Source organism: Pseudomyrmex gracilis, unplaced genomic scaffold, assembly GCF_002006095.1.
Source record: "Pseudomyrmex gracilis isolate BER0280 unplaced genomic scaffold, ASM200609v1 scaffold_100, whole genome shotgun sequence".
Lineage (NCBI taxonomy): Eukaryota > Metazoa > Arthropoda > Insecta > Hymenoptera > Formicidae > Pseudomyrmex > Pseudomyrmex gracilis.
This window is the reverse complement of record NW_018020684.1, coordinates 178,454-194,199: the sequence shown is the minus strand read 5'-3', so window position 1 is coordinate 194,199 and position 15,746 is coordinate 178,454. Positions and strand designations below refer to the sequence as shown.

The 15,746-nt window shown below is 37.9% G+C and overlaps 1 protein-coding gene across 1 annotated transcript in view; it reads left to right on the top strand.

The window, feature by feature from the left end:
* The window catches only part of LOC109855858, a 109,590-nt gene that overhangs the window by 65,702 nt on the left and 28,142 nt on the right, over window positions 1-15,746 (top strand). The window lies entirely within an intron of this gene.

Here is a 15,746-nt window from a genome sequence, read left to right as displayed (position 1 = left end):
CACTTTTGCGATGGTGGGACGATGATCAATAATCGATTCCTCGCACGTACATATCGTATCTTTTTGAAAAATCGATTTTCATGCGAGTTTCGAGAGAGAACTTCTACAAGATTGCTCGCGGCAAGAACACGACTAGCCAGATTTCACTTTACTGCTGCGCGCACCGTTCGCCGATAATGCGAAGAAAAAAGGGCGAGCGTGTTGGAAGGCCGGGTTCTCTCTTTCCAAACGTGGAAAAACCTTTGATCCACGATTCCTTCTCTCGTATCTCGGGGCAAATGTTTTGAACAAACATCGTTTCCTTCCGAGAGAAATTCGACAAGTAAGTAGAAAGCGAGAACGAGAATTTTAAACTTATTCCGAAAAACGTCTAATTATCGAGTTGATACACTGAGAAAAAAAAGTTGGTGAAGTAACAAAATAGTATTCGATTCAAATATATGCAGCGGTCACGGGCTGTCAATGAAATATTGATTAATGTAAGAAGATATCACGTTTCAATAGATATAATAATTAGATTATTACCGAAAGACAATTTAGTTGTTTTAACAAAATTATAATTTGCTTAAATACAGGTAACTGTGAATGTTACAACACAATAGGACAACACAATATTTTGTCTGCTAATAAAAATAAGCAGTTTGATTAGATGAAATACTTAGTACAAAGAAATTCAGATTATGTTCAATTAAAGTAAATGAGAATTGCCTATTTCATCTTTTTTAACAGTATCTTTTATTTGAAATTATCACAACTTATGTTTGACAAAACAATTCATGGTTTAGTGAATTAAATATGTTCATTACCACTATTGTTAATTCAATTTATACAAATTTGTTATCTTTATTACCATATGCTTGAATTAAACAACCAAGTATTTCAGATAACAAATTGAAACTCAGCTAAACGCATTTAGTTGAGTAAATAGTTTTTTTTTTTTTCAGTATACGAACGCAATGTCACAGTTTGTATTTCTCTCAAAAATTTCTTGACCAGCATGTGTTATTTTGTAGAATTTTCATTTAATATGTCATCAACGTGCGAGAGGAAGGAGCGAAAGAGTGTGTGCAATTGTTGTGGTATTTATAAAATAAATTTACATAATTAATTTATTTCTTTGAATTTTTATTTCGCTACATTTTATTTTGCTACATCGATTATATCTCTTTGACGTAACACCGTGAACGCACATATATCTGTTGTACAAGTAAATAATATGTTAAATAGTCCGTAATGAACTCTGTTTACTTAGTTGCATGAATAATCTTGGGAAACTGTCACTTGTCATCGAATAATGGCGAACGCGCGCTTCTCTCCGCTCGAAATCATCTTCAATTCGCATACCGTGAAACTTGGTTAGAACTGCAGTGTTCTACCGCATTTCATATGTATAAGTTCGATACAACTTTGGTACCAATTCGAACCATGAACCGAACTTTCAGGAGGCAATAGAAAGAGCATTGGGTGATTGATACACTCCGCCGGTTTGGTTCGTTAACTAAGAATACCGTGAGAGGATAGTAAATGTTTCCAGACCGGCCCGTAAAAGGAATCGAAGGCCGCAAAGAGCGGAAGAAACGCAGAAAGACCTTTATTGCAACGATCACGGTTTTCACTTTGCGCGGAGAAGTTTTTCTTTTTCTTTGATGGAGATGTAGCTTGGCGAAATTTAATTAATGAGCTACCTACGTTGCACTTTGAGAATATTGTTCACATTTTTCTCAATTTCCGAGATCCGAGTCTAATGATATAGCTTGCATTTTTGTGATTTCGCCGATCTATTCGCAGTTGATAAGATAATCAAGCAGGTTTTCTCTAACGCGCAACTTCGTGCATCATAAACTCAAAGTGCACTCGCTTCTCACATGTTTTTCTATTCTTCCGTCGTTAACTTTGTGTCGTAGCAAATAATGGCAACGAGAAACGATTTCTCATTTTATGCTCATGCACTTGAACGTGGCGACGCGAGACGATCATAGAAATAGAAAGAAAGGGAAAAAATTGGCGAACGCGTATACGGTGAAATCATAAATCTTCGCGAATTCAACCGCTCCTTGTCCGTGGCTGCACGAAAGCAATATCTCGATAACGAATCGATGTATCTACGAGCGACTGGAGAAGCTGCTCGCAGCCGTTTTCGACGAAAAATGTCTCTTCGTCTCGAACTATTCGTGCGTGCATGATTCAAAGGTTTCAGAAGCCATTTTTTCGAAATTGTCAAGTATATTTGATCCATCTGTATTCTCAGAAAAATAACAAAGTACATTTTATCAATTATCATACGCTATTAGAGAAGTTTAATTGCAAATTATATTATTGACCGTTAAAATATTACATTATGTTAAAAAAATATATATTGTGGAGTTTGCGTCGTCACGCGTGACTTCATAAAAGATCTGAGTGCGAAAAAAAAAATAGATTTATATCATCTTTGACGCACAGATTTTACAAAGTCATGTAGAAATAAATTAAGGTTGCATTGATTTTGAAAATTCGATGTAACGATCAATCTTTTAGAAGAGATTCTCTCGTCGATCTCTTTTCTAAATTCGAGATCTTGAGATGCGCCGGATTGGGCAATGCCGAGCGGCAGCTGGCTCTTGTTTGAATTTGAGTCAGGGTCGGCGAGACTCGCGCTCGTGGCTTACAGAGTCTTCTTCTCGTGTATACGAAAATAGCGACTACGGTGATTACGGTGGTCCTCGACCAAATCTCGCAGACGAGACGAAGCAGTAGCATAAACACGCGCACGGTAAAACTTCGGCAAATGCAAAGTTGTAAAATTGAGGGAATTTCGAACGATAAGAAAAAAGGAAAAAAACACTAAAACGATATATATATATATATATATATATATGCATTAAACTCCAAAGATATATTCTTACAAAATATAATACAATATAAAATTTACAACATATGTTGTATGCGATAACATATATATTTAGTACATAATATATTTTCTATGTGTGTCTACATACACAACACAATTGCGTTGAAATATTATGTCGTTAAAGTTTGAAACGTTTGTCAAGCGAAAAACTATCTGTATCGAACGTTGTCGCGATGATGATGTTTTTTAATCAACAAAAATGTTTCGAGCCTTCTTTTGTTGTGTGGCAAAGTGATATTTCATCGTATAATATTTAGTGACATGCAATATATACGATTGGTACTTCGGAACGAGGAACCTGTTGTACCTATATACTTTGTTATTGATATATAAAAAATTTTTTTTATAGAAGATATGTATAATATCGATTTTAAGATGTAAAGTTTTATGAAATATGTGTTTTTACATTACTGATGGTTAAAAGCAAAAATATGTTCTTTCGTTCGACGAACGTTCCAAACTTCAACGATATGAAATATTTCTGCAAAGTTGGCATTTCGTTATTTTGCTCTAACAAGGCAGAAACTGTAATTGGCTTTGTCAAGGGGACTCGTTTGTCATCATATAACGCTGTGTGATTGCGCTCGGAGAACTGATTATAACGTATTAGGTACTTCATGTAAATCACGTCACGCAATTATCTCAATGTCGACGTGGTCGGAATTAAGGAAGTTTCGCTCTCATCTGACAACCACTGTACTTTCTGACGATCATCGACGATTCTAATTATCGACAATGAAAGTACATAATTCTAACGATGGGCGCAGCAAGAAACTGTCGCGCGTTTGTTAATGCGGAATTAGTTTATTTTAATTCGCGCTCAAAAATTAATTCTCACTACTGTGAAAACTATTTAGCGATGCGTTTTATTGCTTTTCGATTATTTGCACGAATATCGTATAATATTTTATTTGCAACACAATGCCGATATTTTCATTTAATTATCGATACAATTTATGAATCAAAAACCATTAATGTTGATTTATCATCGTAGATGATTTAAATGGATAAATAAAACACAAAGGTATTTCTGAATTGATGACGTTGAATATATTACGTTACATTATAGGTATGTATAAATTATATATACCTAATTATATATATATTCGCAATATACACATCAATTAATTCGGACCTGTGTGAGAAGAACGGATAGTAGTTTAAGATAAACAATCATATTATACAATTGTTTTTTCTGCTGTAATTCAAAACGCTCTCGTGACTTGATTCCGTCGCTTGCGAAATACGAGTTCAATTACAATATACTATCATTTGTCGATCGATAGGGAAAGCACGTACAGAGCGCGTGCATTTGCTGTTATTTTGTTAGTATTGAGATCAACTATTACTACTATTGACCGACTCTCGACCGGCAGAATTGAGATGCCCTCGATAATGACAGCAGGGATGTGTGCCAGAATTCTGATTCTGGTGAGAGACTATCTGCGAAAACGCGCTGTGAAAGATGATAAACGGAAATGTATGCGTGTACAATTATAATTTTCATATTTTACTCACAAAATTATTTTATTTAAATTTCTCTAACGTCTTTCTGATTGAATTCTCTGCATTGCTTACATATATATTGTCTCTCAAAGTGCTGCTTTTTAAAGCTTATTACGATTTCTTGTTGCACTTTTTTCCACGACACGCAAAAGCAGCTGCGCACGATCGTCGTGGTGACAGTCAGTTTCCTCGTTTCCTCTAACGTTGTAAAATGACTCGAGCCACAAAGGGTTCGTTATTCCGATGACTGTCGCAAACGATGGCCGCTCATGTAACAACGTCACACGATCCTCTTAACGTTGTGCGAACCCTCGAACGTTATTTCGAGTCCGCAGTTCCGCAACTGAAGCGAGCGAGCGAATTGCATTTTCGACTGCGTCGATTTCGAAGCGATTGATTCGCGACGGAGACTGACCGCCGGGTTTTCGCGGTTTGCCGATACAGACAGTTCAGGAAGCTCTGTTGGAAGCTGTTTCGAAGTGTCTCGCGAATCGTGGGCAGACAAAATAGATTGTATCTCGGATTACGTAAACTTAGCGTCGTCCCGAAATTTGACGTGAGATCGGACGCTCAATCCAGATCCGACCGGTTCGACGCCGTGTTTGACGTATTGTAGATACTATCGAACGTCGAAATTGCTCTGCTTGCCGCTGCGTTGACTATATACATTCGATGATATCGAACCAATATGTCTGCGCTGACTAAAACGAAAGTAATGGCAAGATTGAGAGGCACACCTACCCCCCCCCCTCCCCTTCGCAATATGTTCGCGGTAAAAACAAAAAGCTATACGGAAGACAGATCAATTTGCAAATACGCACTCTGCTCTATTCGCGGATCGCGTAGTTTTTTACCGGAAACATATTTCTATCTGACAGAGAGAGAGAGGAGTTTTTATTAATTGACATTTGTGCGAAAATGTGTCTGAATAGTTTTGCGTTCGAAACGCGCGCTTGTTTTAATGGAAATCATGATGTTGCAGTCAATTTTACAGTCATTCAGACTAGCACGCTGCATCCGGATTATTTGAATTCCACCCGGATTTATTCTTATAACACAACGATCGTCAGCGATACGCGAATTTTCGAACCGTGTTTTAGTGGAAATACCGGATTATATATATATATGTATATATATGTACATATATATATACGGGAACAGAAAACAACTGACAAATATAGAAGAAAAAAGTGAAATTTTTAGAGTACTTACATTTGTACGCTAGATTTCAGGCGGAGAAACATTGTACGTACAAAAAAAAAAGGATATTTACCATATCGTTCTTGTTTACCTCGGCTATTTATTCTGCAAACAACGTTAAAACAACGTGTATATTCGAAAATATCGATATATATTCGAAGTCACCGCGAGAAATTAAAACTCGCGCGGAAAGAGAGAAGAGTTGCGGCACGCGTATGTACGCTATCACTTTATATATGTATATATATATGTATATACATATATATGTGTGTGTATACATATATATACACACACATACATGTATGTACGTATATAATAATATTAAGAGTTGCGCGCACGCGACTACGTGCTCTGCAAATATGCAATAAAATAATATAGAGATCTATCTGGCGATTGGACAAACGTATTCAGATACGTGTTCGCCATCCGCGCGCGCTTTTTACCTTTTAAATATTTCATCTGACGAAACAATATTTTCTGCCATTAATGCTACGAAAGAGAGTACTACGCTACAGCGTTCGTAAATATCGTAAAATATTCTACGCGGCACATACAAGTGAACCGGTTTTTCAATCAATGGCTGTTTGAAGTTTGAATGCTTCAACATTTTTTGCCACAAAGAAAATACCGTCTTTGCCAAAAGCGTGTTGTAAACAATTATATTTAAAAAAATCGGCGTTTTATATTGAACAGCTTGATACAACAATCAAATATTTTGTCAACAACTTATATTTGCTTTGAGATTGCGCGCCGAAATTAACACTTAATTGCTCTATTTTATTGATATAAATATTTATATATAATTGATCTAATAATAATATAATATATTTATATATAGGTGACTTTTAATATTTATAAAATTAAAATAAAAAATACTCGACTAATATTTGAATTATAAAAGTTATTCTATATCTTTAGTTACGCTAAGTTTGTCAATTTTTAAGTATCGAGAGTCGTTCTCGAATGTGATATATATTTTTAGTGAATATTGTAACAACAAAAACTAATATAGAAGTTCTAGTTTCTCGTGTAACCGGTAGAGTTGCGAACGAACAAAAGACAAATATCACGAAAGCTATCAAGAAACTTACCTTACAACAGTCCGGCAACATCTTAACGGGATTCCTGACTTCTCCGATTATCTTCTCGAAACTTGTGTACGTCTCAGTGTGTGTTCCTCTAACTGTCGCTAAATCTATCCCTTCCTGGACTGAAGCGTTAGAGCAGCCTTAGGCGTGCCACTCCCAGTTAAATCATTCGCCATTGAATCTCGCGCCACCGATATTCTCTAATAAGTTGATGTCGGCTGCATAGACGGTGTCGAGAGTTTCTGAGATGAAAGATTATCTATTGAGTGCCTATTAGGAAACAATCTGAACTCTCTCGAACAATTACCTGTTTATTCCAATAGTTCTCGAAACACTTAATAGCGGGAAATGCAAGCAATTAACAGAAAAATTAATGATTTAACACACATAAGCACGTATATAAAGTTTTAACAATCAAAATCAAAATTATTTTACAACAGATATAGATATGGTAATTGTTATCTGTTTAAATACTTATTTATATGAAGTGCCAATTTCGTTGCAAATGCGATTACAAAAAAGAAATAAAAAGATCATTATTAGATGTTTGATAACTGCATGTTTCTCATAACTCGATCGTCTGTTATTAAGGATTAAGCGTGACCAGAATCTGTAGACAACATTGTTTCGAGTTTGCGGAGAGTGGAGATGGGATTATAGTAACTGTCGAAAGTTCACTGGAACCACAAGATTACAGAGAGACAGAGAGACAGAGAAAGGAGTAATTTTCCATATTGCGCTCGGAAAATACACCAGGGAATAAGCATATTACATTTATTGACTGGTCGCGCAAGTTATTGTTAGTTACACGTAAGAAACATTGAAAAGTTTTATTTTATTCACTGTGTTTGTTCTCACAACTCATAGAAATATAAACATATATATATATTAGGTCCACCGGAAAGTTCTGTCCGTTTTTGGAATAAAACAAAATACAAATTTTTCTTAATTTTTCAAAAATGGGATATACAAATTGCCTTCACGCTGGCAAGAAATCATTAATAATAATGGCAATTATATTATTTAATAAAGTTTATTGACGGTAAGAAAAATTTGTATTTTGTTTTATTCCAAAAACGGATAGAACTTTCCGGTAGACCTAATATATATGTTTTATATATATATATATATATATATATATATATATTTATTTATTTATTGAACTAATACTTTACAATAAAAATTAATTTTAGTTTTTATCTTTTATATTTTTTTCACACAAACTTCTGTCGTATAAAAATATACAAAATTATTCTGTGTTTTTTTGTATATTATGTAAAGTTTCACAAGGATTATGTCTACGGCAGCAACATTTTGTGATGAAATGTTTTTGCATCGAACATTTGGTAAGTCTTATAATTTTCCGATAGTCCGGAAGATGGGTGTCGATTCTACACATATATATATATATATATATAACCACGTCAAAATTCGCAAAACGAATATTGCTCGACGTTCGTTTTCTACACCATATTTTCCGAGATATCCTTTTCATGTAATAACTTATGACATGACACGAGAGTAAATATTGATCTTCCATTAGTTTCGCTGTGTATGAGAGCAAAGCGTCTGTTCGCTCGAGAAAGCCCATTTCCTAATTACGAACTTGTATACGAGATTCTATTATGCAATTTGGGACAAGCGAGCAAATTGTCCAATACTCAAAAGTCTTTACATTCTTTGTGAAATACCGTTATTGCTTGTAAATCTCTTAGCACGTTAAATTTGAACAAAGCTTGAAAACGATTTAAAGAGTGAGTTTTAAATTAGGATTTAAAGCGAATGTTAAAATTAAATGTGTTTTTGTACTTTTGAGGCGATCATCAATGCGATTACGACAAAAGAGCGTCTAGTTCGTTGCTTCGAAATTACTTCCGATGAGAGAATGCTGCGTCTCTACAAATGTATAAGCGAATCAACTTTCCGGAATTTTGGCAAGAGACATTAATTACGCGAGTGAGAAAACTCATTTGATATAGTCGCTCAAGCGCGCGCGCGCGCGTCTTTACATTGATACGTGTCATCATAAAAATGCACACGGAGAAAAGGAGGAAAAAAACAATTTTAAACGCGTCGAGATAATCGAGCGCGTTAATGAGATCACGGCCGATTGAAATTAAGATGAGAGCGGGAGGGGCTTCGAATGGAAAACGAAATCGAAGCAACGCGCGCGATCTGTGGAACTCGTTCACGAAGAATTCAACGCTCTTCTTTCGAAGAAGAGATCGAAGTTCGTTAAACAACTGCGCTCGGTCGCTTTTCGTTATCACGCCGTAACGAGATGGAAGAACCAAGCAATCGCATGCGCGCGCGCGCAAACTTCCCCCTTTTCAATTAATCCCTCGACATCTTACTTCCCTCTCGATGCTCATTCCGACTGCACACGAATTTCAATCGACGATAACGGGAAACTCGCCCGACGACGTTTTGGAGCTATTGTTTTAAATCGGATTCGCTTGCGCAAAGAGCAAGCGCGGTTCATTCTCACTTGAGGGAAATTGGAGACGAGTGTAAATTTTTTGTCAAAAAACTTTTTTTTCATCGCTGCGGTCGCAAATCCGCGTTTGAAATATACCTTCAGCTTTTAGCTGTGAGTACGTATGAAACTATTTCCCCGATATCACTGGATGGATATGGAACATATTTTTTTCTACTGAAAGTTTAAAAAAAAAAAAAAAAATATATATAAAAAATCTCAATTTTAGCTAATGTAGGAAAAATGTTACAAGAAAAGAGAAACATCAATTTACTTGTAAAATATATTTTAGTGTTTTAGAGAAAAGAACATATATATATATAGTTGTACTTTTGTTTCCCTGATACTGTTCTTTGATCGTGCAAGGAGAGCGCTCGCTTTGGCGCATGACGTGTGTCGCTCCCGTTACGTTTGTCTTTGCGGATCGAAAGTCTGACGTAGCAAACACAAAACTGACGTAAATAAACCTCGCACGATCGAGGTTCAATTCTTTGCCGCGTTTCTTTCGACTTTCCGAGATTCACAGAGACCAGCGCATCGTGCTGGTCCAAAACTCATACATTCTTCGGACTTACACGGTTCGAAGTTCATGGAAGTTCGGCGGTAAACGACCGAAGTTACGAGGGGGCGACTCTTCGTTAAGATCGATCGGAAAGTTCGGTCGTGACGACGCCAAGTTAACCTGTTGGTTCGCAGTTATATATCTTGAAACGTTTCTTCACGGCCGCACCGTCATCATCTTCTTCTTCTTCTTATTCCCTCTTTTCCACCGGTCTTGTTACCTGTAACCTCCAATTCATCGTCACTGTTTGCGAAGTCCAATTTAAACCGCGCGTCGCGACGACAGCTCGGTTTTTCCACCCGACCTGCCGCTTTTCCTACTTCGCCAACGAGGAAACCAGACAAGAAGTTTCTTCGCTCTTCGCGGATTAAACTTGCGTCGTTTCTCATTAAGTCGTTCGCAAAAAGCGCACGACTTGTAAATATTATATTGTGTTCACGAAACCCTTTGACCCGTAAGAATGTTTTTGCTACGTCAAAAATCCAACAAGAGAAAATAACAGAAAAACATATTATCTCGTTCGAAATAATATTGGAACAGAATTTGAATATATAAATGAACTTACGTAACATCACGTCTTGCACTTTGCGCATTACCTTTTGTTATTTAATAAAATCTTGATTCGAATGCAATTTGAACGATGGTAAATCTATTATGTAACTCGCTCTCTCTCCTCACTTCATTGTTATCGATGGTAGTTTATTCCGGTGCTTGAATGAATCGCGCGCGGAGAAATCGAGCGCAAAAGAACGAGCGATGGGGCGCACCAAAGAGGGAAAAAATAATCGCGCCGAGCAACGAGAGCGTTTCAACATAACGTTGGGCGTGGAAAAAGAGGATGAGCATGGGGCCAGCAAGAGTCGTGGCTGAGTTCCAAAGTGGAGCAGCAAATTAAGTTATCAACCACTCAGAAGGTAAGGGGGCCATCAAAGAACCGTTTAATGCGATCGCACGTAAATCAAGTCCAGACCGAGGCGACTGCTGCAGGGCTACCCCGTCTCTCTGTTTCTCGTCGTACAGCGAAATACTCTAAGACCAGGGGCGAGAGTACCATCGTCGTGGATGCTGCGCATCCGAGGCCATTAATTGCGGTCGCACTCTGCGCGCGCTTGTCCTTGAACGTGGGGCGACATTAACGACCATCCGCAGAACCGTTCCACCTGTCCGCCAATTAACACCGCCGCAATTGGCCCGTCGTCGTCGTCGTCGTCGTCGTCGGATAAAACCGCCGCTTGATTAATTCGAGACTGAACGCGGATATGCGTTTTGCAAGGCGACAAGTTGAGCGGACGTGCTCAGAGAGGAGATCTGGTCTTTTGTTTCTGCGAAATTGTGTCCGGAGATTCGCAAAGATATATATATATATATATTGCGAAATTTGCGATTAAAATGAGATTGATAATTAGCTGACGATTCTAGAATTTCTTTATGCTAATGAGGCGCACACAAATCTGAACGCGGGAGGTGAGCGACGTTTGAAAAAAATAAAATCGACATCGCCATCTTCACAAAGTTAAATTGTGTATAGATATTTCGAGAATATTTAAATTATTCTGGATTTTTATATTCTTTGTCGTTAATGTTAACTATTAAAAAATTTTGTTTAATGTCTCTTTTTTGAAGCGACATTTCCGAGTGAGAGTCCGCAAAGCGTTTAAAATCAAGGATTTAAATGTAGATAGCGATTAAGATAGGTAAAGCCTCGGGTATTAAGCGAGGTTAAACTTTAAACGAAGTTCCCGGAATTCACGGTAGCTAAATTTAATCCGCGGTTAAGTCAAAAGTCTTGGAAACATAAGGAAATTCTATATGCGCGAATATATATATATATATGTATAATAGTTTGACGCAGATAAACTTCTCCGACAATGTTTTGATAAGATGACAAATTTGATGAGAGATCGCGAACAATTTCGCGATAAAAAGATACGTTTTGAAGTGCGTTTTTTTCTCTTACTGATAAAACAAATTGCCCGACACAATCGACCAATAAAATTGTTAAGAGGTGTATATACACCGCAGATTGAGCAAACTTCCGATCTCTTTCGATCTCATCGGAGCGCGGCAGAGGAGAAACTCTACGTAGAATAATCTCGGCGGAAAAAGCAATTAAACTAAAGTTCCCGCCCCGAACTGCAAAACCGTCCTGCCGATAGACGCGTTCATCTTGGTTCGTATCCTATCGAGGATTGTCGGCAAACAGAAACGGAGTTTACTCTGGCTGCGGGCTAGTTAGGTTCTTCGCGCAAACCGATCATCCCCTCGTTTCTCATTCAGCCCTACGGCCACCATCGTATCTATCCATTGGCCATTGTACTTGCTGACCGGCCGGCGTGACGTGCCGTCTCGCGTTTCGACCCCTATGAATCACTAGGAAAACGGATATCTCATCTCTCTGTCGGAGCGCAAACTTGTGCGCGCGTGTGTGTTACGTGGCGGATGGAACAGCGTTGAATCGCGCGTTGGCCCGTGTTCAACCACGGTCCGGTTCGAATCGTCGCTTAGGTGGCGAACTCCGCACCATCGGAATAAGGTGTGTGTGTGTGTGTGTGTGTGTGCGAACCGGGAAATATCGGCACTACGGCGACCGCGGGAATAAATAATCCCCCCGCTGCGCTCGTAAATATGTCTTGAGAATTATCGCGTCCGGAAACTTCCGGTTGTTGTTTCAAGACCGGAGAGAACGCGGTCACTTCTGGAGGCGAACGGGAGGATGAGTCGTCGCACATTCGGCGACGGTTATTGCACGGCGTGCCTTTTCTGGAGTGAGTATGAAAGAAATTTTCGCCACACTCCATTGCTATTGTGAGAGCTCGGCCACTTCTGGATTATTGGATATTTCGGATTATTGGATGATAGCCAGGAAATTGGCTCGAGATGCGTCATACAGGCAGCTGAAGAATGTGAACGAGAGATCTTTACTTTCTGGATTGTAATCACTTTATCGAGGCACGTAACACGTTTGTGCAGTGACATATTACACACACACACACACACATACACACAGTTGTTAACGATATTACATTTACGGGAATGTAAATATATACATTTTTTGTTATATTTTAGAAATTTTATTCTTTCCCTCTTTTCTTATTTTGTTTAATAAAATATAAAAATAAGCTTAAATTGTTTATACATAAAATAGAGTTTACAATTTTTAACAGACAGTTTAGAGATTTTTTTAGCACATTGTGTGTATTGTATTTTGCAGAATATTTTATATTTCTTTGAAATTTGCGGTATTTTTATTATTATTTTTGTTTTAACCCGATCAGTGGCTACGTAGATATAGATTGAAATTGGCGAGTGAGAGCTACGTAGCAATACGTTGTTTCTTCGCAAATATTAATGATCAGAGAATACATTGAAATAAATCATAGCCATCAGCGATTTATAATGATTGCCAATTTAATATATATTGAAATAAAATCGGACATTTCACGCGCACAATTGAAGTGGAAAATACAAATTATTACAATGGCTCTTATAGTTTTTAGAGTCTATTTTATTAATTTGGATTATTTTTCCGATGCTTTTTTTTGTGTTTTGTGTTTTAGTTATTCTATTTTATATAATAAAGTGAGTCACGCACAGCATAAATCTTAGTATCAAAAATTCGAGCGCGGAATAAAAGTTTATACAATAAATATCGATATTGACTGAATAATAAACGAAGGTTTGCGGTGAGATGTGAATATTTTATTTCATGTAAATTACAAAATAACTCTGTGATTGCGCTGCTTCCCATAAATCTTGAGAAACTTTGCTATTCTATAAAAGCTTAAAAAGTTTTGGCGTTAGTTTTGTCTTCATGAACTATGAAAGCAAAACCATTAACAACGTTTTTTTTTTTTTTTTATTACTTGATCCTCCCGTGGCTAAAAAATTGTCTCTTATTAACGATTTATAGCCACATGCAACGTAAATGTGTTTGAGCATTGTATTGCAACTTTCAAATAGTAAAAATTCGTGGCAGTATCGAGTATTCTGAAAAAAATACTCAATATAAATATTTAATATTTCTTTATAATGTAATAAAAAAAAAAAAAAAAAAAAAAAAAAAAACAGACACAATCGTTATTGCGCGTGTAAAGATAAACATAAAGTTATTTATAAGATTATTTGTTATTTATGATAAAGAGATATCGTTGGGTTTTTCTTGCGGCTTGAGCAAGGATTATGTCAGATAATGTCTTGCGACGTGTGTTATTTCCATTTCACAAAAAGCTGAATATATCACCACCAGAAAGCTTCCTTTTTTTCCCATCCTTTCGTCGCGCTTTTAAAACCTTTCTCCTGGCGAAAAATCCGCGCGCATTACCTCACACAGCATACTGGCAATAAACATCCAGTCCAGATGAGGAAACGTGGGTATGGGGAATACACCATTTTCGTGGAGTTCCTGGAACACAGAGCGGTTAGTTCGTGCAACTTCCGGGAGCCAAGCGAGAGACTCGCCCTTATTCGGCGGCGAGTCTAGCTCTATGGAAAATTCGATAGCCGCCCAAAGGGAGGCGTCGATCGTTACTACGAGGACCGCGTATCCTGGCAATCGCCAGAAAAAAAGGGAGAGAATGTTTGAACGGGGGTTACTCTCTATTTTTTTTTTACGATGCCCCGCGCGTATTTTATTTCAGAAATAAAACTATTTATTTGCTTTATTGCCTGGCACAGATAAAGAAGAAAGAAAGGGCGAGAGATAGGGCTGCGATTCAACGGCGATATTCCAATGTGCAATGCTTTTTGATTGATTTCTATTTTCTCTGCAAGCAAAGCTGCAAAATTTTGATGAAGTTTTTTTACTTTTTGCGTCTCACATATATATATATATATATATATATATAGGTGGCAGCAAATCAGATTTTTAGACGAAATTTTTGCAATTTGCGAAGTGGAAAGGCATTGCTGCGTGTTTGAATTAATTTTCTTCTGTAAATATTTTCTGTGCTGCGTAAACAACATTTTTCTTCGTTTTCGCTCAAATACGCACGAGCTACCTTTATTATCTTTATTTATCAGTTGACGTAGAATAGCACTACCGGTATCATCCAATTACGTGAACTGTAAGTACCGTAGCGTGGAAGCAGTTCCTATATATTCACATCGAATCTCTCGATGTCTTTTCAACCGACATATGTGAAAACTCGTGATATCGGTTTTTGAAATATTTCTCTCTGGGATCAATACGATCCAATTTTCCCGATATTAATTGCATTGCGCGACCCAAAGTCGTTCTTCGGAATTGCAGAGGATGCCCATTAAGACGCCATTCTCTCGGAAGATTCGATGGTTTCTCGCGGAAGAAGTGAAAACGCGTCGCTCGTTATCAAGAGAACCGTGTGTAACGATAGCAGTAACCGGATAGTGGCATAATTCGGAAGTGGGAACGAAATAAAGCTCGAGGGGATCGTACACACGCGCGCACACAAAGACACACGAAACATCCGGCGCAAATACGCTTTCTCCGTATCTATTCGCAGCGCATCGCGTGAAGAGGATGTATGAGCGTGTGTGCGCGCGCGCGCGCGCGGTTATGCAGTCACGATTTCAGTCTCGGCGAGAAGAGAGGAGACTTCCTTCGTGACAGAAATTCTGTCTTCGCGGAAATACTAAAGTCTCCGGCGCGGCGGCGTTGGTGGCTTCGTGATATGAGACTTGCGCGTTGCGCCGACGAACTCGGACCTAGATATTATCAAGCGGAATGAAATTCAGCAAGTTACCGTCGACCTAACGACGTCCCAGCCCGACGTCGACGACGACGACGACGACGACACTACGACGAGAACCCGCGAGAGATGAACTACCGAGCACGACGGCATCGTAAAAAGGTTTCCCGCTGAGCGGCGTCGATTTTATTATCGCGAGAGTTCCGACCGCTTAATTGTTTCCATAACTTTTTTAGTAATGCACAATGAGAATAATAACGTACAGGTAAATTCAGTATCTAAAATGACAAAGAAGTGCGTAATATCATCTAAATGTTAGATATTCGCGTTGTTAAAAAAAAAAAAAAAAAAAAAAAAA